This window comes from Gnatocerus cornutus, chromosome 7 (genome assembly GCF_029298725.1).
Source record: "Gnatocerus cornutus isolate USDA-ARS CGAHR chromosome 7, icGnaCorn1.1, whole genome shotgun sequence".
Taxonomy (NCBI): domain Eukaryota; kingdom Metazoa; phylum Arthropoda; class Insecta; order Coleoptera; family Tenebrionidae; genus Gnatocerus; species Gnatocerus cornutus.
In genome coordinates this window covers 5,229,350-5,255,882 of record NC_142239.1, presented here as the reverse complement: position 1 = coordinate 5,255,882, position 26,533 = coordinate 5,229,350, and positions in this window count along the sequence as shown.

Here is a 26,533-nt window from a genome sequence, read left to right as displayed (position 1 = left end):
CGTTTTGCATCGAAATATGCGGTTTTCTGTAAGAATTTTGATGATTTCGTGCAGAATTCTGCTGTTTTCTTGCAATTCAAGCGTTGAATCTTGGTAAAAAGTCATGATTTTGTAGATTTCGTGCTTTTCTTTGCGAATTCAAGCCACAAAACAACGAAAATCGGCGAGAAATCGTCGTTTTGCATCGAAATATGCGGTTTTCTGTAAGAATTTTGATGAGTTCGTGCAGAAATCTGCTGTTTTCTTGCAATTCAGACGTTGAATCTTGGTAAAAAGTCATGATTTTGTAGATTTCGTGCTCTTCTTGGCGAATTCAAGATAGAAAACAACGAAAATCAGCGAACTATCGTCGTTTTACATCGAAATATGCGGTTTTCTCTAAGAATTTTGATGATTTCGTGCAGAATTCTGCTGTTTTCTTGCAATTCAGCCGTTGAATCTTAGTAAAAAGTCATGATTTTGTAGATTTCGTGCTCTTCTTTGCGAATTCAAGCCAGAAAACAACGAAAATCGGCGAGAAATCGTCGTTTTGCATCGAAATATGCGGTTTTCTGTAAGAATTTTGATGATTTCGTGCAGAATTCTGCTGTTTTCTTGCAATTCAGCTGTTGAATCTTGGTAAAAAGTGATGATTTTGTAGATTTCGTGCTCTTCTTTGCGAATTCAAGCCAGAAAACAACGAAAATCGGCGAGAAATCGTCGTTTTGCATCGAAATATGCGGTTTTCTGTAAGAATTTTTATGATTTCGTGCAGAATTCTGCTGTTTTCTTGCAATTCAGCCGTTGAATCTTGGTAAAAAGTCATGATTTTGAAGATTTCGTGCTCTTCTTTGCGAATTCAAGATAGAAAACAACGAAAATCAGCGAGAAATCGTCGTTTTGCATCGAAATATGCGGTTTTCTCTAAGAATTTTGATGATTTCGTGCAGAATTCTGCTGTTTTCTTGCAATTCAAGCGTTGAATCTTGGTAAAAAATCATGATTTTGTAGATTTCGTGCTCTTCTTTGCGAATTCACGCCAGAAAACAACGAAAATCGGCGAGAAATCGTCGTTTTGCATCGAAATATGCGGTTTTCTGTAAGAATTTTGATGATTTCGTGCAGAATTCTGCTGTTTTCTTGCAATTCAGCCGTTGAATCTTGGTAAAAAGTCATGATTTTGTAGATTTCGTGCTTTTCTTGGCAAATTCAAGATAGAAAACAACGATAATCAGCGAGAAATCGTTGTTTTGCATCGAAATATGCAGTTTTCTCTAAGAATTTTGATGATTTCGTGCAGAATTCTGCTGTTTTCTTGCAATTCAGCCGTTGAATCTTGGTAAAAAGTCATAATTTTGTAGATTTCGTGCTCTTCTTTGCGAATTCAAGCCAGAAAACAACCAAAATCGGCGAAAAATCGTCGTTTTGCATCGAAATATGCGGTTTTCTGTAAGAATTTTGATGATTTCGTGCAGAATTCTGCTGTTTTCTTGCAATTCAGCCGTTGAATCTTGGTAAAAAGTGATGATTTTGTAGATTTCGTGCTCTTCTTTGCGAATTGAAGCCAGAAAACAACGAAAATCGGCGAGAAATCGTTGTTTTGCATCGAAATATGCGGTTTTCTGTAAGAATTTTGATGATTTCGTGCAGAATTCTGCTGTTTTCTTGCAATTCATGCGTTGAATCTTGGTAAAAAATCATGATTTTGTAAATTTCGTGCTCTTATTTGCGAATTCAAGCCAGAAAACAACGAAAATCGGCGATAAATCGTTGTTTTGCATCGAAAAATGCGGTTTTCTGTAAGAATTTTGATGATTTCGTGCAGAATTCTGCTGTTTTCTTGTAATTCAGCCGTTGAATCTTGGTAAAAAGTTATGATTTTGTAGATTTCGTGCTCTTCTTTGCGAATTCAAGCCAGAAAACAACGAAAATCGGCGAGAAATCGTCGTTTTGCATCGAAATATGCGGTTTTCTGTAAGAATTTTGATGATTTCGTGCAGAATTCTGCTGTTTTCTTGCAATTCAGCCGTTGAATCTTGGTAAAAAGTCATGATTTTGAAGATTTCGTGCTCTTCTTTGCGAATTCAAGCCAGAAAACAACGAAAATCGGCGAGAAATCGTCGTTTTGCATCGAAATATGTGGTTTTCTGTAAGAATTTTTATGATTTCGTGCAGAATTCTGCTGTTTTCTTGCAATTCAGCCGTTGAATGTTGGTAAAAAGTCATGATTTTGAAGATTTCGTGCTCTTCTTTGCGAATTCAAGATAGAAAACAACGAAAATCAGCGAGAAATCGTCGTTTTGCATCGAAATATGCGGTTTTCTCTAAGAATTTTGATGATTTCGTGCAGAATTCTGCTGTTTTCTGGCAATTCAGCCGTTGAATCTTGGTAAAAAGTCATGATTTTGTAGATTTCGTGCTCTTCTTTGCGAATTCATGCCAGAAAACAACGAAAATCGGCGAGAAATCGTCGTTTTGCATCGAAATATGCGGTTTTCTGTAAGAATTTTGATGATTTCGTGCAGAATTCTGCTGTTTTCTTGCAATTCAGCCGTTGAATCTTGGTAAAAAGTGATGATTTTGTAGATTTCGTGCTCTTCTTTGCGAATTGAAGCCAGAAAACAACGAAAATCGGCGAGAAATCGTTGTTTTGCATCGAAATATGCGGTTTTCTGTAAGAATTTTGATGATTTCGTGCAGAATTCTGCTGTTTTCTTGCAATTCATGCGTTGAATATTGGTAAAAAATCATGATTTTGTAAATTTCGTGCTCTTATTTGCGAATTCAAGCCAGAAAACAACGAAAATCGGCGATAAATCGTTGTTTTGCATCGAAAAATGCGGTTTTCTGTAAGAATTTTGATGATTTCGTGCAGAATTCTGCTGTTTTCTTGTAATTCAGCCGTTGAATCTTGGTAAAAAGTTATGATTTTGTAGATTTCGTGCTCTTCTTTGCGAACTCAAGCCAGAAAACAACGAAAATCGGCGAGAAATCGTTGTTTTGCATCGAAATATGCAGTTTTCTCTAAGAATTTTGATGATTTCGTGCAGAATTCTGCTGTTTTCTTGCAATTCAGCCGTTGAATGTTGGTAAAAAGTCATGATTTTGAAGATTTCGTGCTCTTCTTTGCGAATTCAAGATAGAAAACAACGAAAATCAGCGAGAAATCGTCGTTTTGCATCGAAATATGCGGTTTTCTCTAAGAATTTTGATGATTTCGTGCAGAATTCTGCTGTTTTCTGGCAATTCAGCCGTTGAATCTTGGTAAAAAGTCATGATTTTGTAGATTTCGTGCTCTTCTTTGCGAATTCAAGCCAGAAAACAACGAAAATCGGCGAGAAATCGTCGTTTTGCATCGAAATATGCGGTTTTCTGTAAGAATTTTGATGATTTCGTGCAGAATTCTGCTGTTTTCTTGCAATTCAGCCGTTGAATCTTGGTAAAAAGTCATGATTTTGAAGATTTCGTGCTCTTCTTTGCGAATTCAAGCCAGAAAACAACGAAAATCGGCGAGAAATCGTCGTTTTGCATCGAAATATGTGGTTTTCTGTAAGAATTTTTATGATTTCGTGCAGAATTCTGCTGTTTTCTTGCAATTCAGCCGTTGAATGTTGGTAAAAAGTCATGATTTTGAAGATTTCGTGCTCTTCTTTGCGAATTCAAGATAGAAAACAACGAAAATCAGCGAGAAATCGTCGTTTTGCATCGAAATATGCGGTTTTCTCTAAGAATTTTGATGATTTCGTGCAGAATTCTGCTGTTTTCTGGCAATTCAGCCGTTGAATCTTGGTAAAAAGTCATGATTTTGTAGATTTCGTGCTCTTCTTTGCGAATTCATGCCAGAAAACAACGAAAATCGGCGAGAAATCGTCGTTTTGCATCGAAATATGCGGTTTTCTGTAAGAATTTTGATGATTTCGTGCAGAATTCTGCTGTTTTCTTGCAATTCAGCCGTTGAATCTTGGTAAAAAGTGATGATTTTGTAGATTTCGTGCTCTTCTTTGCGAATTGAAGCCAGAAAACAACGAAAATCGGCGAGAAATCGTTGTTTTGCATCGAAATATGCGGTTTTCTGTAAGAATTTTGATGATTTCGTGCAGAATTCTGCTGTTTTCTTGCAATTCATGCGTTGAATCTTGGTAAAAAATCATGATTTTGTAAATTTCGTGCTCTTATTTGCGAATTCAAGCCAGAAAACAACGAAAATCGGCGATAAATCGTTGTTTTGCATCGAAAAATGCGGTTTTCTGTAAGAATTTTGATGATTTCGTGCAGAATTCTGCTGTTTTCTTGTAATTCAGCCGTTGAATCTTGGTAAAAAGTTATGATTTTGTAGATTTCGTGCTCTTCTTTGCGAACTCAAGCCAGAAAACAACGAAAATCGGCGAGAAATCGTTGTTTTGCATCGAAATATGCAGTTTTCTCTAAGAATTTTGATGATTTCGTGCAGAATTCTGCTGTTTTCTTGCAATTCAGCCGTTGAATCTTGGTAAAAAGTCATAATTTTGTAGATTTCGTGCTCTTCTTTGCGAATTCAAGATAGAAAACAACGAAAATCAGCGAGAAATTGTCGTTTTGCATCGAAATATGCGGTTTTCTCTAAGAATTTTGATGATTTCGTGCAGAATTCTGCTGTTTTCTGGCAATTCAGCCGTTGAATCTTGGTAAAAAGTCATGATTTTGTAGATTTCGTGCTGTTCTTTGCGAATTCATGCCAGAAAACAACGAAAATCGGCGAGAAATCGTCGTTTTGCATCAAAATATGCGGTTTTCTGTAAGAATTTTGATGATTTCGTGCAGAATTCTGCTGTTTTCTTGCAATTCAAGCGTTGAATCTTGGTAAAAAATCATGATTTTGTAGATTTCGTGCTCTTCTTTGCGAATTCACGCCAGAAAACAACGAAAATCGGCGAGAAATCGTCGTTTTGCATCGAAATATGCGGTTTTCTGTAAGAATTTTGATGATTTCGTGCAGAATTCTGCTGTTTTCTTGCAATTCAGCCGTTGAATCTTGGTAAAAAGTCATGATTTTGTAGATTTCGTGCTTTTCTTGGCAAATTCAAGATAGAAAACAACGATAATCAGCGAGAAATCGTTGTTTTGCATCGAAATATGCAGTTTTCTCTAAGAATTTTGATGATTTCGTGCAGAATTCTGCTGTTTTCTTGCAATTCAGCCGTTGAATCTTGGTAAAAAGTCATAATTTTGTAGATTTCGTGCTCTTCTTTGCGAATTCAAGCCAGAAAACAACGAAAATCGGCGAAAAATCGTCGTTTTGCATCGAAATATGCGGTTTTCTGTAAGAATTTTGATGATTTCGTGCAGAATTCTGCTGTTTTCTTGCAATTCAGCCGTTGAATCTTGGTAAAAAGTCATGATTTTGTAGATTTCGTGCTCTTCTTTGCGAATTCAAGATAGACAACAACGAAAATCAGCGAGAAATCGTCGTTTTCCATCGAAATATGCAGTTTTCTCTAAGAATTTTGATGATTTCGTGCAGAATTCTGCTGTTTTCTTGCAATTCAGCTGTTGAATCTTGGTAAAAAGTCATAATTTTGTAGATTTCGTGCTCTTCTTTGCGAATTCAAGCCAGAAAACAACGAAAATCGGCGAGAAATCGTCGTTTTGCATCGAAATATGCGGTTTTCTGTAAGAATTTTGATGATTTCGTGCAGAATTCTGCTGTTTTCTTGCAATTCAGTCGTTGAATCTTGGTAAAAAGTGATGATTTTGTAGATTTCGTGCTCCTCTTTGCGAATTGAAGCCAGAAAACAACGAAAATCGGCGAGAAATCGTTGTTTTGCAGGAAATATGCGGTTTTCTTTAAGAATTTTGATGATTTCGTGCAGAATTCTGCTGTTTTCTTGCAATTCAGCCGTTGAATCTTGGTAAAAAATCATGATTTTGTAGATTTCGTGCTCTTCTTTGCGAATTCAAGCCAGAAAACAACGAAAATCGGCGAGAAATCGTCGTTTTGCATCGAAATATGCGGTTTTCTGTAAGAATTTTGATGATTTCGTGCAGAATTCCGCTGTTTTCTTGCAATTCAGCCGTTGAATCTTGGTAAAAAGTCATGATTTTGTAGATTTCGTGCTCTTCTTTGCGAATTCAAGATAGAAAACAACGAAAATCAGCGAGAAATCGTCGTTTTGCATCGAAATATGCGGTTTTCTCTAAGAATTTTGATGATTTCGTGCAGAATTCTGCTGTTTTCTTGCAATTCAGCCGTTGAATCTTGGTAAAAAGTCATGATTTTGTGGATTTCGTGCTCTTCTTTGCGAATTCAAGCCAGAAAACCACGAAAATCGGCGAGAAATCGTCGTTTTGTATCGAAATATGCGGTTTTCTCTAAGAATTTTGATGATTTCGTGCAGAATTCTGCTGTTTTCTTGCAATTCAGCCGTTGAATCTTGGTAAAAAGTCATGATTTTGTAGATTTCGTGCTCTTCTTTGCAAATTCAAGCCAGAAAACAACGAAAATCGGCGAGAAATCGTCGTTTTGCATCGAAAAATGCGGTTTTCTGTAAGAATTTTGATGATTTCGTGCAGAATTCTGCTGTTTTCTTGCAATTCAGCCGTTGAATCTTGGTAAAAAGTCATGATTTTGTAGATTTCGTGCTCTTCTTTGCGAATTCAAGCCAGAAAACAACGAAAATCGGCGAGAAATCGTCGTTTTGCATCGAAATATGCGGTTTTCTGTAAGAATTTTGATGATTTCGTGCAGAATTCTGCTGTTTTCTTGCAATTCAAGCGATGAATCTTGGTAAAAAGTCATGATTTTGTAGATTTCGTGCTTTTCTTTGCGAATTCAAGCCACAAAACAACGAAAATCGGCGAGAAATCGTCGTTTTGCATCGAAATATGCGGTTTTCTGTAAGAATTTTGATGAGTTCGTGCAGAAATCTGCTGTTTTCTTGCAATTCAGACGTTGAATCTTGGTAAAAAGTCATGATTTTGTAGATTTCGTGCTCTTCTTGGCGAATTCAAGATAGAAAACAACGAAAATCAGCGAACTATCGTCGTTTTACATCGAAATATGCGGTTTTCTCTAAGAATTTTGATGATTTCGTGCAGAATTCTGCTGTTTTCTTGCAATTCAGCCGTTGAATCTTAGTAAAAAGTCATGATTTTGTAGATTTCGTGCTCTTCTTTGCGAATTCAAGCCAGAAAACAACGAAAATCGGCGAGAAATCGTCGTTTTGCATCGAAATATGCGGTTTTCTGTAAGAATTTTGATGAGATCGTGCAGAATTCTGCTGTTTTCTTGCAATTCAGCCGTTGAATTTTGGTAAAAAGTCATGATTTTGTCGATTTCGTGCTCTTCTTGGCTAATTCAAGATAGAAAACAACGAAAATCAGCGAACAATCGTCGTTTTACATCGAAATATGCGGTTTTCTCTAAGAATGTTGATGATTTCGTGCAGAATTCTGCTGTTTTCTTGCAATTCAGCCGTTGAATCTTAGTAAAAAGTCATGATTTTGTAGATTTCGTGCTCTTCTTTGCGAATTCAAGCCAGAAAACAACGAAAATCGGCGAGAAATCGTCGTTTTGCATCGAAATATGCGGTTTTCTGTAAGAATTTTGATGATTTCCTGCAGAATTCTGCTGTTTTCTTGCAATTCAGCCGTTAAATCTTGGTAAAAAGTCATGATTTTGTAGATTTCGTGCTCTTCTTTGCGAATTCAAGCCAGAAAACCACGAAGATCGGCGAGAAATCGTCGTTTTGCATCGAAATATGCGGTTTTCTCTAAGAATTTTGATGATTTCGTGCAGAATTCTGCTGTTTTCTTGCAATTCAGCCGTTGAATCTTGGTAAAAAGTCATGATTTTGTGGATTTCGTGCTCTTCTTTGCGAATTCAAGCCAGAAAACCACGAAAATCGGCGAGAAATCGTCGTTTTGTATCGAAATATGCGGTTTTCTCTAAGAATTTTGATGATTTCGTGCAGAATTCTGCTGTTTTCTTGCAATTCAGCCGTTGAATCTTGGTAAAAAGTCATGATTTTGTGGATTTCGTGTTCTTCTTTGCGAAATCAAGCCAGAAAACCACGAAAATCGGCGAGAAATCGTCGTTTTGTATCGAAATATGCGGTTTTCTCTAAGAATTTTGATGATTTCGTGCAGAATTCTGCTGTTTTCTTGCAATTCAGCCGTTGAATCTTGGTAAAAAGTCATGATTTTGTAGATTTCGTGCTCTTCTTTGCAAATTCAAGCCAGAAAACAACGAAAATCGGCGAGAAATCGTCGTTTTGCATCGAAAAATGCGGTTTTCTGTAAGAATTTTGATGATTTCGTGCAGAATTCTGCTGTTTTCTTGCAATTCAGCCGTTGAATCTTGGTAAAAAGTCATGATTTTGTAGATTTCGTGCTCTTCTTTGCGAATTCAAGCCAGAAAACAACGAAAATCGGCGAGAAATCGTCGTTTTGCATCGAAATATGCGGTTTTCTGTAAGAATTTTGATGATTTCGTGCAGAATTCTGCTGTTTTCTTGCAATTCAAGCGTTGAATCTTGGTAAAAAGTCATGATTTTGTAGATTTCGTGCTTTTCTTTGCGAATTCAAGCCACAAAACAACGAAAATCGGCGAGAAATCGTCGTTTTGCATCGAAATATGCGGTTTTCTGTAAGAATTTTGATGAGTTCGTGCAGAAATCTGCTGTTTTCTTGCAATTCAGACGTTGAATCTTGGTAAAAAGTCATGATTTTGTAGATTTCGTGCTCTTCTTGGCGAATTCAAGATAGAAAACAACGAAAATCAGCGAACTATCGTCGTTTTACATCGAAATATGCGGTTTTCTCTAAGAATTTTGATGATTTCGTGCAGAATTCTGCTGTTTTCTTGCAATTCAGCCGTTGAATCTTAGTAAAAAGTCATGATTTTGTAGATTTCGTGCTCTTCTTTGCGAATTCAAGCCAGAAAACAACGAAAATCGGCGAGAAATCGTCGTTTTGCATCGAAATATGCGGTTTTCTGTAAGAATTTTGATGAGATCGTGCAGAATTCTGCTGTTTTCTTGCAATTCAGCCGTTGAATCTTGGTAAAAAGTCATGATTTTGTAGATTTCGTGCTCTTCTTGGCTAATTCAAGATAGAAAACAACGAAAATCAGCGAACAATCGTCGTTTTACATCGAAATATGCGGTTTTCTCTAAGAATTTTGATGATTTCGTGCAGAATTCTGCTGTTTTCTTGCAATTCAGCCGTTGAATCTTGGTAAAAAGTCATGATTTTGAAGATTTCGTGCTCTTCTTTGCGAATTCTAGATAGAAAACAACGAAAATCAGCGAGAAATCGTCGTTTTGCATCGAAATATGCGGTTTTCTCTAAGAATTTTGATGATTTCGTGCAGAATTCTGCTGTTTTCTGGCAATTCAGCCGTTGAATCTTGGTAAAAAGTCATGATTTTGTAAATTTCGTGCTCTTCTTTGCGAATTCATGCCAGAAAACAACGAAAATCGGCGAGAAATCGTCGTTTTGCATCAAAATATGCGGTTTTCTGTAAGAATTTTGATGATTTCGTGCAGAATTCTGCTGTTTTCTTGCAATTCAAGCGTTGAATCTTGGTAAAAAATCATGATTTTGTAGATTTCGTGCTCTTCTTTGCGAATTCACGCCAGAAAACAACGAAAATCGGCGAGAAATCGTCGTTTTGCATCGAAATATGCGGTTTTCTGTAAGAATTTTGATGATTTCGTGCAGAATTCTGCTGTTTTCTTGCAATTCAGCCGTTGAATCTTGGTAAAAAGTCATGATTTTGTAGATTTCGTGCTTTTCTTGGCAAATTCAAGATAGAAAACAACGATAATCAGCGAGAAATCGTTGTTTTACATCGAAATATGCAGTTTTCTCTAAGAATTTTGATGATTTCGTGCAGAATTCTGCTGTTTTCTTGCAATTCAGCCGTTGAATCTTGGTAAAAAGTCATAATTTTGTAGATTTCGTGCTCTTCTTTGCGAATTCAAGCCAGAAAACAACGAAAATCGGCGAAAAATCGTCGTTTTGCATCGAAATATGCGGTTTTCTGTAAGAATTTTGATGATTTCGTGCAGAATTCTGCTGTTTTCTTGCAATTCAGCCGTTGAATCTTGGTAAAAAGTCATGATTTTGTAGATTTCGTGCTCTTCTTTGCGAATTCAAGATAGAAAACAACGAAAATCAGCGAGAAATCGTCGTTTTCCATCGAAATATGCAGTTTTCTCTAAGAATTTTGATGATTTCGTGCAGAATTCTGCTGTTTTCTTGCAATTCAGCTGTTGAATCTTGGTAAAAAGTCATAATTTTGTAGATTTCGTGCTCTTCTTTGCGAATTCAAGCCAGAAAACAACGAAAACCGGCGAGAAATCGTCGTTTTGCATCGAAATATGCGGTTTTCTGTAAGAATTTTGATGATTTCGTGCAGAATTCTGCTGTTTTCTTGCAATTCAGCCGTTGAATCTTGGTAAAAAGTGATGATTTTGTAGATTTCGTGCTCCTCTTTGCGAATTGAAGCCAGAAAACAACGAAAATCGGCGAGAAATCGTTGTTTTGCAGGAAATATGCGGTTTTCTTTAAGAATTTTGATGATTTCGTGCAGAATTCTGCTGTTTTCTTGCAATTCAGCCGTTGAATCTTGGTAAAAAATCATGATTTTGTAGATTTCGTGCTCTTCTTTGCGAATTCAAGCCAGAAAACAACAAAAATCGGCGAGAAATCGTCGTTTTGCATCGAAATATGCGGTTTTCTGTAAGAATTTTGATGATTTCGTGCAGAATTCCGCTGTTTTCTTGCAATTCAGCCGTTGAATCTTGGTAAAAAGTCATGATTTTGTAGATTTCGTGCTCTTCTTTGCGAATTCAAGATAGAAAACAACGAAAATCAGCGAACAATCGTCGTTTTACATCGAAATATGCGGTTTTCTCTAAGAATGTTGATGATTTCGTGCAGAATTCTGCTGTTTTCTTGCAATTCAGCCGTTGAATCTTAGTAAAAAGTCATGATTTTGTAGATTTCGTGCTCTTCTTTGCGAATTCAAGCCAGAAAACAACGAAAATCGGCGAGAAATCGTCGTTTTGCATCGAAATATGCGGTTTTCTGTAAGAATTTTGATGATTTCCTGCAGAATTCTGCTGTTTTCTTGCAATTCAGCCGTTAAATCTTGGTAAAAAGTCATGATTTTGTAGATTTCGTGCTCTTCTTTGCGAATTCAAGCCAGAAAACCACGAAGATCGGCGAGAAATCGTCGTTTTGCATCGAAATATGCGGTTTTCTCTAAGAATTTTGATGATTTCGTGCAGAATTCTGCTGTTTTCTTGCAATTCAGCCGTTGAATCTTGGTAAAAAGTCATGATTTTGTGGATTTCGTGCTCTTCTTTGCGAATTCAAGCCAGAAAACCACGAAAATCGGCGAGAAATCGTCGTTTTGTATCGAAATATGCGGTTTTCTCTAAGAATTTTGATGATTTCGTGCAGAATTCTGCTGTTTTCTTGCAATTCAGCCGTTGAATCTTGGTAAAAAGTCATGATTTTGTGGATTTCGTGCTCTTCTTTGCGAAATCAAGCCAGAAAACCACGAAAATCGGCGAGAAATCGTCGTTTTGTATCGAAATATGCGGTTTTCTCTAAGAATTTTGATGATTTCGTGCAGAATTCTGCTGTTTTCTTGCAATTCAGCCGTTGAATCTTGGTAAAAAGTCATGATTTTGTAGATTTCGTGCTCTTCTTTGCAAATTCAAGCCAGAAAACAACGAAAATCGTCGAGAAATCGTCGTTTTGCATCGAAAAATGCGGTTTTCTGTAAGAATTTTGATGATTTCGTGCAGAATTCTGCTGTTTTCTTGCAATTCAGCCGTTGAATCTTGGTAAAAAGTCATGATTTTGTAGATTTCGTGCTCTTCTTTGCGAATTCAAGCCAGAAAACAACGAAAATCGGCGAGAAATCGTCGTTTTGCATCGAAATATGCGGTTTTCTGTAAGAATTTTGATGATTTCGTGCAGAATTCTGCTGTTTTCTTGCAATTCAAGCGTTGAATCTTGGTAAAAAGTCATGATTTTGTAGATTTCGTGCTTTTCTTTGCGAATTCAAGCCACAAAACAACGAAAATCGGCGAGAAATCGTCGTTTTGCATCGAAATATGCGGTTTTCTGTAAGAATTTTGATGAGTTCGTGCAGAAATCTGCTGTTTTCTTGCAATTCAGACGTTGAATCTTGGTAAAAAGTCATGATTTTGTAGATTTCGTGCTCTTCTTGGCGAATTCAAGATAGAAAACAACGAAAATCAGCGAACTATCGTCGTTTTACATCGAAATATGCGGTTTTCTCTAAGAATTTTGATGATTTCGTGCAGAATTCTGCTGTTTTCTTGCAATTCAGCCGTTGAATCTTAGTAAAAAGTCATGATTTTGTAGATTTCGTGCTCTTCTTTGCGAATTCAAGCCAGAAAACAACGAAAATCGGCGAGAAATCGTCGTTTTGCATCGAAATATGCGGTTTTCTGTAAGAATTTTGATGAGATCGTGCAGAATTCTGCTGTTTTCTTGCAATTCAGCCGTTGAATCTTGGTAAAAAGTCATGATTTTGTAGATTTCGTGCTCTTCTTGGCTAATTCAAGATAGAAAACAACGAAAATCAGCGAACAATCGTCGTTTTACATCGAAATATGCGGTTTTCTCTAAGAATTTTGATGATTTCGTGCAGAATTCTGCTGTTTTCTTGCAATTCAGCCGTTGAATCTTGGTAAAAAGTCATGATTTTGAAGATTTCGTGCTCTTCTTTGCGAATTCAAGATAGAAAACAACGAAAATCAGCGAGAAATCGTCGTTTTGCATCGAAATATGCGGTTTTCTCTAAGAATTTTGATGATTTCGTGCAGAATTCTGCTGTTTTCTGGCAATTCAGCCGTTGAATCTTGGTAAAAAGTCATGATTTTGTAAATTTCGTGCTCTTCTTTGCGAATTCATGCCAGAAAACAACGAAAATCGGCGAGAAATCGTCGTTTTGCATCAAAATATGCGGTTTTCTGTAAGAATTTTGATGATTTCGTGCAGAATTCTGCTGTTTTCTTGCAATTCAAGCGTTGAATCTTGGTAAAAAATCATGATTTTGTAGATTTCGTGCTCTTCTTTGCGAATTCACGCCAGAAAACAACGAAAATCGGCGAGAAATCGTCGTTTTGCATCGAAATATGCGGTTTTCTGTAAGAATTTTGATGATTTCGTGCAGAATTCTGCTGTTTTCTTGCAATTCAGCCGTTGAATCTTGGTAAAAAGTCATGATTTTGTAGATTTCGTGCTTTTCTTGGCAAATTCAAGATAGAAAACAACGATAATCAGCGAGAAATCGTTGTTTTACATCGAAATATGCAGTTTTCTCTAAGAATTTTGATGATTTCGTGCAGAATTCTGCTGTTTTCTTGCAATTCAGCCGTTGAATCTTGGTAAAAAGTCATAATTTTGTAGATTTCGTGCTCTTCTTTGCGAATTCAAGCCAGAAAACAACGAAAATCGGCGAAAAATCGTCGTTTTGCATCGAAATATGCGGTTTTCTGTAAGAATTTTGATGATTTCGTGCAGAATTCTGCTGTTTTCTTGCAATTCAGCCGTTGAATCTTGGTAAAAAGTCATGATTTTGTAGATTTCGTGCTCTTCTTTGCGAATTCAAGATAGAAAACAACGAAAATCAGCGAGAAATCGTCGTTTTCCATCGAAATATGCAGTTTTCTCTAAGAATTTTGATGATTTCGTGCAGAATTCTGCTGTTTTCTTGCAATTCAGCTGTTGAATCTTGGTAAAAAGTCATAATTTTGTAGATTTCGTGCTCTTCTTTGCGAATTCAAGCCAGAAAACAACGAAAACCGGCGAGAAATCGTCGTTTTGCATCGAAATATGCGGTTTTCTGTAAGAATTTTGATGATTTCGTGCAGAATTCTGCTGTTTTCTTGCAATTCAGCCGTTGAATCTTGGTAAAAAGTGATGATTTTGTAGATTTCGTGCTCCTCTTTGCGAATTGAAGCCAGAAAACAACGAAAATCGGCGAGAAATCGTTGTTTTGCAGGAAATATGCGGTTTTCTTTAAGAATTTTGATGATTTCGTGCAGAATTCTGCTGTTTTCTTGCAATTCAGCCGTTGAATCTTGGTAAAAAATCATTATTTTGTAGATTTCGTGCTCTTCTTTGCGAATTCAAGCCAGAAAACAACAAAAATCGGCGAGAAATCGTCGTTTTGCATCGAAATATGCGGTTTTCTGTAAGAATTTTGATGATTTCGTGCAGAATTCCGCTGTTTTCTTGCAATTCAGCCGTTGAATCTTGGTAAAAAGTCATGATTTTGTAGATTTCGTGCTCTTCTTTGCGAATTCAAGATAGAAAACAACGAAAATCAGCGAGAAATCGTCGTTTTGCATCGAAATATGCGGTTTTCTCTAAGAATTTTGATGATTTCGTGCAGAATTCTGCTGTTTTCTTGCAATTCAGCCGTTGAATCTTGGTAAAAAGTGATGATTTTGTAGATTTCGTGCTCTTATTTGCAAATTCAAGCCAGAAAACAACGAAAATCGGCGAGAAATCGTCGTTTTGCATCGAAATATGCGGTTTTCTCTAAGAATTTTGACGATTTCGTGCAGAATTCTGCTGTTTTCTTGCAATTCAGCCGTTGAATCTTGGTAAAAGTCATGATTTTGTAGATTTCGTGCTCTTCTTTGCGAATTCAAGCCAGAAAACATCGAAAATCGACGAGAAATCGTCGTTTTGCATCGAAATATGCGGTTTTCTGAAAGAATTTTGATGATTTCGTGAAGAATTCTGCTGTTTTCTTGCAATTCAGCCGTTGAATCTTGGTAAAAAGTCATGATTTTGTGGATTTCGTGCTCTTCTTTGCGAATTCAAGATAGAAAACAACGAAAATCAGCGAGAAATCGTCGTTTTGCATCGAAATATGCGGTTTTCTCTAAGAATTTTGATGATTTCGTGCAGAATTCTGCTTGTTTTCTTGCAATTCAGCCGTTGAATCTTGGTAAAAGTCATGATTCTGTAGATTTCGTGCTCTTCTTTGCGAATTCAAGCCAGAAAACAACGAAAATCGGCGAGAAATCGTCGTTTTGCATCGAAATATGCGGTTTTCTGAAAGAATTTTGATGATTTCGTGAAGAATTCTGCTGTTTTCTTGCAATTCAGCCGTTGAATCTTGGTAAAAAGTCATGATTTTGTGGATTTCGTGCTCTTCTTTGCGAATTCAAGATAGAAAACAACGAAAATCAGCGAGAAATCGTCGTTTTGCATCGAAATATGCGGTTTTCTCTAAGAATTTTGATGATTTCGTGCAGAATTCTGCTTGTTTTCTTGCAATTCAGCCGTTGAATCTTGGTAAAAAGTCATGATTTTGTGGATTTCGTGCTTTTCTTTGCGAATTCAAGCCAGAAAACCACGAAAATCGGCGAGAAATCGTCGTTTTGTATCGAAATATGCGGTTTTCTCTAAGAATTTTGATGATTTCGTGCAGAATTCTGCTGTTTTCTTGCAATTCAGCCGTTGAATCTTGGTAAAAAGTCATGATTTTGTAGATTTCGTGCTCTTCTTTGCAAATTCAAGCCAGAAAACAACGAAAATCGGCGAGAAATCGTCGTTTTGCATCGAAAAATGCGGTTTTCTGTAAGAATTTTGATGATTTCGTGCAGAATTCTGCTGTTTTCTTGCAATTCAGCCGTTGAATCTTGGTAAAAAGTCATGATTTTGTAGATTTCGTGCTCTTCTTTGCGAATTCAAGCCAGAAAACAAGGAAAATCGGCGAGAAATCGTCGTTTTGCATCGAAATATGCGATTTTCTGTAAGAATTTTGATGATTTCGTGCAGAATTCTGCTGTTTTCTTGCAATTCAAGCGATGAATCTTGGTAAAAAGTCATGATTTTGTAGATTTCGTGCTTTTCTTTGCGAATTCAAGCCACAAAACAACGAAAATCGGCGAGAAATCGTCGTTTTGCATCGAAATATGCGGTTTTCTGTAAGAATTTTGATGAGTTCGTGCAGAAATCTGCTGTTTTCTTGCAATTCAGACGTTGAATCTGGGTAAGAAGTCATGATTTTGTAGATTTCGTGCTCTTCTTGGCGAATTCAAGATAGAAAACAACGAAAATCAGCGAACTATCGTCGTTTTACATCGAAATATGCGGTTTTCTCTAAGAATTTTGATGATTTCGTGCAGAATTCTGCTGTTTTCTTGCAATTCAGCCGTTGAATCTTAGTAAAAAGTCATGATTTTGTAGATTTCGTGCTCTTCTTTGCGAATTCAAGCCAGAAAACAACGAAAATCGGCGAGAAATCGTCGTTTTGCATCGAAATATGCGGTTTTCTGTAAGAATTTTGATGAGATCGTGCAGAATTCTGCTGTTTTCTTGCAATTCAGCCGTTGAATTTTGGTAAAAAGTCATGGTTTTGTCGATTTCGTGCTCTTCTTGGCTAATTCAAGATAGAAAACAACGAAAATCAGCGAACAATCGTCGTTTTACATCGAAATATGCGGTTTTCTCTAAGAATTTTGATGATTTCGTGCAGAATTCTGCTGTTTTCTTGCAATTCAGCCGTTGACTCTTAGTAAAAAGTCATGATTTTGTAGATTTCGTGCTCTTCTTTGCGAATTCAAGCCAGAAAACAACGAAAATCGGCGAGAAATCGTCGTTTTGCATCGAAATATGCGGTTTTCTGTAAGAATTTTGATGATTTCCTGCAGAATTCTGCTGTTTTCTTGCAATTCAGCCGTTAAATCTTGGTAAAAAGTCATGATTTTGTGGATTTTGTGCTCTTCTTTGCGAATTCAAGCCAGAAAACCACGAAAATCGGCGAGAAATCGTCGTTTTGTATCGAAATATGCGGTTTTCTCTAAGAATTTTGATGATTTCGTGCAGAATTCTGCTGTTTTCTTGCAATTCAGCCGTTGAATCTTGGTAAAAAGTCATGATTTTGTGGATTTCGTGCTCTTCTTTGCGAATTCAAGCCAGAAAACCACGAAAATCGGCGAGAAATCGTCGTTTTGTATCGAAATATGCGGTTTTCTCTAAGAATTTTGATGATTTCGTGCAGAATTCTGCTGTTTTCTTGCAATTCAGCCGTTGAATCTTGGTAAAAAGTCATGATTTTGTAGATTTCGTGCTCTTCTTTGCGAATTCAAGCCAGAAAACAACGAAAATCGGCGAGAAATCGTCGTTTTGCATCGAAAAATGCGGTTTTCTGTAAGAATTTTGATGATTTCTTGCAGAATTCTGCTGTTTTCTTGCAATTCAGCCGTTGAATCTTGGTAAAAAGTCATGATTTTGTAGATTTCGTGCTCTTCTTTGCGAATTCAAGCCAGAAAACAACGAAAATCGGCGAGAAATCGTCGTTTTGCATCGAAATATGCGGTTTTCTGTAAGAATTTTGATGATTTCGTGCAGAATTCTGCTGTTTTCTTGCAATTCAAGCGTTGAATCTTGGTAAAAAGTCATGATTTTGTAGATTTCGTGCTTTTCTTTGCGAATTCAAGCCACAAAACAACGAAAATCGGCGAGAAATCGTCGTTTTGCATCGAAATATGCGGTTTTCTGTAAGAATTTTGATGAGTTCGTGCAGAAATCTGCTGTTTTCTTGCAATTCAGACGTTGAATCTTGGTAAAAAGTCATGATTTTGTAGATTTCGTGCTCTTCTTGGCGAATTCAAGATAGAAAACAACGAAAATCAGCGAACTATCGTCGTTTTACATCGAAACATGCGGTTTTCTCTAAGAATTTTGATGATTTCGTGCAGAATTCTGCTGTTTTCTTGCAATTCAGCCGTTGAATCTTAGTAAAAAGTCATGATTTTGTAGATTTCGTGCTCTTCTTTGCGAATTTAAGCCAGAAAACAACGAAAATCGGCGAGAAATCGTCGTTTTGCATCGAAATATGCGGTTTTCTGTAAGAATTTTGATGAGATCGTGCAGAATTCTGCTGTTGTCTTGCAATTCAGCCGTTGAATCTTGGTAAAAAGTCATGATTTTGTAGATTTCGTGCTCTTCTTGGCTAATTCAAGATAGAAAACAACAAAAATCAGCGAACAATCGTCGTTTTACATCGAAATATGCGGTTTTCTCTAAGAATTTTGATGATTTCGTGCAGAATTCTGCTGTTTTCTTGCAATTCAGCCGTTGAATCTTAGTAAAAAGTCATGATTTTGTAGATTTCGTGCTCTTCTTTGCGAATTCAAGCCAGAAAACAACGAAAATCGGCGAGAAATCGTCGTTTTGCATCGAAATATGCGGTTTTCTGTAAGAATTTTGATGATTTCGTGCAGAATTCTGCTGTTTTCTTGCAATTCAGCCGTTAAATCTTGGTAAAAAGTCATGATTTTGTAGATTTCGTGCACTTCTTTGCGAATTCAAGCCAGAAAACCACGAAGATCGGCGAGAAATCGTCGTTTTGCATCGAAATATGCGGTTTTCTCTAAGAATTTTGATGATTTCGAGCAGAATTCTGCTGTTTTCTTGCAATTCAGCCGTTGAATCTTGGTAAAAAGTCATGATTTTGTGGATTTCGTGCTCTTCTTTGCGAATTCAAGCCAGAAAACCACGAAAATCGGCGAGAAATCGTCGTTTTGTATCGAAATATGCGGTTTTCTCTAAGAATTTTGATGATTTCGTGCAGAATTCTGCTGTTTTCTTGCAATTCAGCCGTTGAATCTTGGAAAAAGTCATGATTTTGTAGATTTCGTGCTCTTCTTTGCGAATTCAAGCCAGAAAACAACGAAAATCGGCGAGAAATCGTCGTTTTGCATCGAAAAATGCGGTTTTCTGTAAGAATTTTGATGATTTCGTGCAGAATTCTGCTGTTTTCTTGCAATTCAGCCGTTGAATCTTGGTAAAAAGTCATGATTTTGTAGATTTCGTGCTCTTCTTTGCGAATTCAAGCCAGAAAACAACGAAAATCGGCGAGAAATCGTCGTTTTGCATCGCAATATGCGGTTTTCTGTAAGAATTTTGATGATTTCGTGCAGAATTCTGCTGTTTTCTTGCAATTCAAGCGTTGAATCTTGGTAAAAAGTCATGATTTTGTAGATTTCGTGCTTTTCTTTGCGAATTCAAGCCACAAAACAACGAAAATCGGCGAGAAATCGTCGTTTTGCATCGAAATATGCGGTTTTCTGTAAGAATTTTGATGAGTTCGTGCAGAAATCTGCTGTTTTCTTGCAATTCAGACGTTGAATCTTGGTAAAAAGTCATGATTTTGTAGATTTCGTGCTCTTCTTGGCGAATTCAAGATAGAAAACAACGAAAATCAGCGAACTATCGTCGTTTTACATCGAAACATGCGGTTTTCTCTAAGAATTTTGATGATTTCGTGCAGAATTCTGCTGTTTTCTTGCAATTCAGCCGTTGAATCTTAGTAAAAAGTCATGATTTTGTAGATTTCGTGCTCTTCTTTGCGAATTTAAGCCAGAAAACAACGAAAATCGGCGAGAAATCGTCGTTTTGCATCGAAATATGCGGTTTTCTGTAAGAATTTTGATGAGATCGTGCAGAATTCTGCTGTTTTCTTGCAATTCAGCCGTTGAATCTTGGTAAAAAGTCATGATTTTGTAGATTTCGTGCTCTTCTTGGCTAATTCAAGATAGAAAACAACAAAAATCAGCGAACAATCGTCGTTTTACATCGAAATATGCGGTTTTCTCTAAGAATTTTGATGATTTCGTGCAGAATTCTGCTGTTTTCTTGCAATTCAGCCGTTGAATCTTAGTAAAAAGTCATGATTTTGTAGATTTCGTGCTCTTCTTTGCGAATTCAAGCCAGAAAACAACGAAAATCGGCGAGAAATCGTCGTTTTGCATCGAAATATGCGGTTTTCTGTAAGAATTTTGATGATTTCGTGCAGAATTCTGCTGTTTTCTTGCAATTCAGCCGTTAAATCTTGGTAAAAAGTCATGATTTTGTAGATTTCGTGCACTTCTTTGCGAATTCAAGCCAGAAAACCACGAAGATCGGCGAGAAATCGTCGTTTTGCATCGAAATATGCGGTTTTTTCTAAGAATTTTGATGATTTCGAGCAGAATTCTGCTGTTTTCTTGCAATTCAGCCGTTGAATCTTGGTAAAAAGTCATGATTTTGTGGATTTCGTGCTCTTCTTTGCGAATTCAAGCCAGAAAACCACGAAAATCGGCGAGAAATCGCCGTTTTGTATCGAAATATGCGGTTTTCTCTAAGAATTTTGATGATTTCGTGCAAAATTCTGCTGTTTTCTTGCATTCAGCCGTTGAATCTTGGTAAAAAGTCATGATTTTGTGGATTTCGTGCTCTTCTTTGCGAATTCAAGCCAGAAAACCACGAAAATCGGCGAAAAATCGTCGTTTTGTATCGAAATATGCGGTTTTCTTTAAGAATTTTGATGATTTCGTGCAGAATTCTGCTGTTTTCTTGCAATTCAGCTGTTGAATCTTGGTAAAAAGTCATGATTTTGTATATTTCGTGCTCTTCTTTGCGAATTCAAGCCAGAAAACAACGAAAATCGGCGAAAAATCGTCGTTTTGCATCGAAAAATGCGGTTTTCTGTAAGAACTTTGATGATTTCGTGCAGAATTCTGCTGTTTTCTTGCAATTCAGCCGTTGAATCTTGGTAAAAAGTCATGATTTTGTAGATTTCGTGCTCTTCTTTGCGAATTCAAGCCAGAAAACAACGAAAATCGGCGAGAAATCGTCGTTTTGCATCGAAATATGCGGTTTTCTGTAAGAATTTTGATGATTTCGTGCAGAATTCTGCTGTTTTCTTGCAATTCAAGCGTTGAATCTTGGTAAAAAGTCATGATTTTGTAGATTTCGTGCTTTTCTTTGCGAATTCAAGCCACAAAACAACGAAAATCGGCGAGAAATCGTCGTTTTGCATCGAAATATGCGGTTTTCTGTAAGAATTTTGATGAGTTCGTGCAGAATTCTGCTGTTTTCTTGCAATTCAGCCGTTGGTGCTCTTCTTGGCGAATTCAAGATAGAAAACAACGAAAATCAGCGAACTATTGTCGTTTTACATCGAAATATGCGGTTCTCTCTAAGAATTTTGATGATTTCGTGCAGAATTCTGCTGTTTTCTTGCAATTCAGCCGTTGAATCTTAGTAAAAAGTCATGATTTTGTAGATTTCGTGCTCTTCTTTGCGAATTCAAGCCAGAAAACAACGAAAATCGGCGAGAAATTGTCGTTTTGCATCGAAATATGCGGTTTTCTGTAAGAATTTTGATAATTTCGTGCAGAATTCTGCTGTTTTCTTGCAATTCAGCTGTTGAATCTTGGTAAAAAATGATGATTTTGTAGATTTCGTGCTCTTCTTTGCGAATTTAAGCCAGAAAACAACGAAAATCGGCGAGAAATCGTCGATTTGCATCGAAATATGCGGTTTTCTGTAAGAATTTTGATGATTTCGTGCTGAATTCTGCTGTTTTCTTGCAATTCAGCCGTTAAATCTTGGTAAAAAGTCATGATTTTGTAGATTTCGTGCTCTTCTTTGCGAATTCAAGCCAGAAAACCACGAAGATCGGCGAGAAATCGTCGTTTTGCATCGAAATATGCGGTTTTCTCTAAGAATTTTGATGATTTCGTGCAGAATTCTGCTGTTTTCTTGCAATTCCGCCGTTGAATGTTGGTAAAAAGTCATGATTTTGTAGATTTCGTGCTCTTCTTGGCGAATTCAAGATAGAAAACAACGAAAATCAGCGAACAATCGTCGTTTTACATCGAAATATGCGGTTTTCTCTAAGAATTTTGATGATTTCGTGCAGAATTCTGCTGTTTTCTCGCAATTGAGCCGTTGAATCTTAGTAAAAAGTCATGATTTTGTAGATTTCGTGCTCTTCTTTGCGAATTCAAGCCAGAAAACAACGAAAATCGCCGAGAAATCGTCGTTTCGCATCGAAATATGCGCTTTTCTGTAAGAATTTTGATGAGTTCGTGCAGAATTCTGCTGTTTTCTTGCAATTCAGCCGTTGAATCTTGGTAAAAAGTCATGATTTTGTAGATTTCGTGCTCTTCTTGGCGAATTCAAGATAGAAAACAACGAAAATCAGCGAACAATCGTCGTTTTACATCGAAATATGCGGTTTTCTCTAAGAATATTGATGATTTCGGGCAAAATTCTGCTGTTTTCTTGCAATTCAGCCGTTGAATCTTAGTAAAAAGTCATGATTTTGTAGATTTCGTGCTCTTCTTTGCAAATTCAAGCCAGAAAACAACGAAAATCGGCGAGAAATCGTCGTTTTGCATCGAAATATGCGGTTTTCTGTAAGAATTTTGATGAGTTCGTGCAGAATTCTGCTGTTTTCTTGCAATTCAGCCGTTGAATCTTGGTAAAAAGTCATGATTTTGTAGATTTCGTGCTCCTCTTTGCGAATTCAAGCCAGAAAACAACGAAAATCGGCGAAAAATCGTCGTTTTGCATCGAAATATGCGGTTTTCTGTAAGAATTTTGATGATTTCGTGCAGAATTCTGCTGTTTTCTTGCAATTCAGCCGTTGAGTCTTGGTAAAAAGTGATGATTTTGTAGATTTCGTGCTCTTCTTTGCGAATTGAAGCCAGAAAACAACGAAAATCGGCGAGAAATCGTTGTTTTGCATCGAAATATGCGGTTTTCTGTAAGAATTTTGATGATTTCGTGCAGAAATCTGCTGTTTTCTTGCAATTCATGCGTTGAATCTTGGTAAAAAATCATGATTTTGTAAATTTCGTGCTCTTATTTGCGAATTCAAGCCAGAAAACAACGAAAATCGGCGATAAATCGTTGTTTTGCATCGAAAAATGCGGTTTTCTGTAAGAATTTTGATGATTTCGTGCAGAATTCTGCTGTTTTCTTGCAATTCAGCCGTTGAATCTTGGTAAAAAGTTATGATTTTGTAGATTTCGTGCCCTTCTTTGCGAACTCAAGCCAGAAAACTACGAAAATCGGCGAGAAATCGTCGTTTTGCATCGAAATATGCGGTTTTCTGTAAGAATTTTGATGATTTCGTGCAGAATTCTGCTGTTTTCTTGCAATTCAGCTGTTGAATCTTGGTAAAAAGTGATGATTTTGTAGATTTCGTGCTCTTCTTTGTGAATTCAAGCCAGAAAACAACGAAAATCGGCGAGAAATCGTCGTTTTGCATCGAAATATGCGGTTTTCTGTAAGAATTTTTATGATTTCGTGCAGAATTCTGCTGTTTTCTTGCAATTCAGCCGTTGAATCTTGGTAAAAAGTCATGATTTTGAAGATTTCGTGCTCTTCTTTGCGAATTCAAGATAGAAAACAACGAAAATCAGCGAGAAATCATCGTTTTGCATCGAAATATGCGGTTTTCTCTAAGAATTTTGATGATTTCGTGCAGAATTCTGCTGTTTTCTTGCAATTCAGCCGTTGAATCTTGGTAAAAAGTCATGATTTTGTAGATTTCGTGCTCCTTTGCGAATTCATGCCAGAAAACAACGAAAATCGGCGAGAAATCGTCGTTTTGCATCGAAATATGCGGTTTTCTGTAAGAGTTTTGATGATTTCGTGCAGAATTCTGCTGTTTTCTTGCAATTCAAGCGTTGAATCTTGGTAAAAAATCATGATTTTGTAGATTTCGTGCTCTTGTTTGCGAATTCAAGCCAGAAAACAACGAAAATCGGCGAGAAATCGTCGTTTTGCATCGAAATATGCGGTTTTCTGTAAGAATTTTGATGATTTCGTGCAGAATTCTGCTGTTTTCTTGCAATTCAGCCGTTGAATCTTGGTAAAAAGTCATGATTTTGTAGATTTCGTGCTTTTCTTGGCAAATTCTAGATAGAAAACAACAATAATCAGCGAGAAATCGTTGTTTTGCATCGAAATATGCAGTTTTCTCTAAGAATTTTGATGATTTCGTGCAGAATTCTGCTGTTTTCTTGCAATTCAGCCGTTGAATCTTGGTAAAAAGTCATAATTTTGTAGATTTCGTGCTCTTCTTTGCGAATTCAAGCCAGAAAACAACGAAAATCGGCGAAAAATCGTCGTTTTGCATCGAAATATGCGGTTTTCTGTAAGAATTTTGATGATTTCGTGCAGAATTCTGCTGTTTTCTTGCAATTCAGCTGTTGAATCTTGGTAAAAAGTCATAATTATGTAGATTTCGTGCTCTTCTTTGCGAATTCAAGCCAGAAAACAACGAAAATCGGCGAGAAATCGTCGTTTTGCATCGAAATATGCGGTTTTCTGTAAGAATTTTGATGATTTCGTGCAGAATTCTGCTGTTTTCTTGCAATTCAGCTGTTGAATCTTGGTAAAAAGTCATAATTTTGTAGATTTCGTGCTCTTCTTTGCGAATTGAAGCCAGATAACAACGAAAATCGGCGAGAAATCGTCGTTTTGCATCGAAATATGCGGTTTTCTGTAAGAATTTTGATGATTTCGTGCAGAATTCTGCTGTTTTCTTGCAATTCAGCTGTTGAATCTTGGTAAAAAGTCATAATTTTGTAGATTTCGTGCTCTTCTTTGCGAATTGAAGCCAGATAACAACGAAAATCGGCGAGAAATCGTCGTTTTGCATCGAAATATGCGGTTTTCTCTAAGAATTTTGATGATTTCGTGCAGAATTCTGCTGTTTTCTTGCAATTCAGCCGTTGAATGTTGGTAAAAAGTCATGATTTTGTAGATTTCGTGCTCTTCTTGGCGAATTCAAGATAGAAAACAACGAAAATCAGCGAACAATCGTCGTTTTACATCGAAATATGCGGTTTTCTCTAAGAATTTTGATGATTTCGTGCAGAATTCTGCTGTTTTCTCGCAATTGAGCCGTTGAATCTTAGTAAAAAGTCATGATTTTGTAGATTTCGTGCTCTTCTTTGCGAATTCAAGCCAGAAAACAACGAAAATCGCCGAGAAATCGTCGTTTCGCATCGAAATATGCGCTTTTCTGTAAGAATTTTGATGAGTTCGTGCAGAATTCTGCTGTTTTCTTGCAATTCAGCCGTTGAATCTTGGTAAAAAGTCATGATTTTGTAGATTTCGTGCTCTTCTTGGCGAATTCAAGATAGAAAACAACGAAAATCAGCGAACAATCGTCGTTTTACATCGAAATGTGCGGTTTTCTCTAAGAATATTGATGATTTCGGGCAAAATTCTGCTGTTTTCTTGCAATTCAGCCGTTGAATCTTAGTAAAAAGTCATGATTTTGTAGATTTCGTGCTCTTCTTTGCAAATTCAAGCCAGAAAACAACGAAAATCGGCGAGAAATCGTCGTTTTGCATCGAAATATGCGGTTTGCTGTAAGAATTTTGATGAGTTCGTGCAGAATTCTGCTGTTTTCTTGCAATTCAGCCGTTGAATCTTGGTAAAAAGTCATGATTTTGTAGATTTCGTGCTCCTCTTTGCGAATTCAAGCCAGAAAACAACGAAAATCGGCGAAAAATCGTCGTTTTGCATCGAAATATGCGGTTTTCTGTAAGAATTTTGATGATTTCGTGCAGAATTCTGCTGTTTTCTTGCAATTCAGCCGTTGAGTCTTGGTAAAAAGTGATGATTTTGTAGATTTCGTGCTCTTCTTTGCGAATTGAAGCCAGAAAACAACGAAAATCGGCGAGAAATCGTCGTTTTGCATCGAAATATGCGGTTTTCTCTAAGAATTTTGATGATTTCGTGCAGAATTCTGCTGTTTTCTTGCAATTCAGCCGTTGAATCTTGGTAAAAAGTCATGATTTTGTAGATTTCGTGCTCCTTTGCGAATTCATGCCAGAAAACAACGAAAATCGGCGAGAAATCGTCGTTTTGCATCGAAATATGCGGTTTTCTGTAAGAATTTTGATGATTTCGTGCAGAATTCTGCTGTTTTCTTGCAATTCAAGCGTTGAATCTTGGTAAAAAATCATGATTTTGTAGATTTCGTGCTCTTGTTTGCGAATTCAAGCCAGAAAACAACGAAAATCGGCGAGAAATCGTCGTTTTGCATCGAAATATGCGGTTTTCTGTAAGAATTTTGATGATTTCGTGCAGAATTCTGCTGTTTTCTTGCAATTCAGCCGTTGAATCTTGGTAAAAAGTCATGATTTTGTAGATTTCGTGCTTTTCTTGGCAAATTCTAGATAGAAAACAACAATAATCAGCGAGAAATCGTTGTTTTGCATCGAAATATGCAGTTTTCTCTAAGAATTTTGATGATTTCGTGCAGAATTCTGCTGTTTTCTTGCAATTCAGCCGTTGAATCTTGGTAAAAAGTCATAATTTTGTAGATTTCGTGCTCTTCTTTGCGAATTCAAGCCAGAAAACAACGAAAATCGGCGAAAAATCGTCGTTTTGCATCGAAATATGCGGTTTTCTGTAAGAATTTTGATGATTTCGTGCAGAATTCTGCTGTTTTCTTGCAATTCAGCTGTTGAATCTTGGTAAAAAGTCATAATTATGTAGATTTCGTGCTCTTCTTTGCGAATTCAAGCCAGAAAACAACGAAAATCGGCGAGAAATCGTCGTTTTGCATCGAAATATGCGGTTTTCTGTAAGAATTTTGATGATTTCGTGCAGAATTCTGCTGTTTTCTTGCAATTCAGCTGTTGAATCTTGGTAAAAAGTCATAATTTTGTAGATTTCGTGCTCTTCTTTGCGAATTGAAGCCAGATAA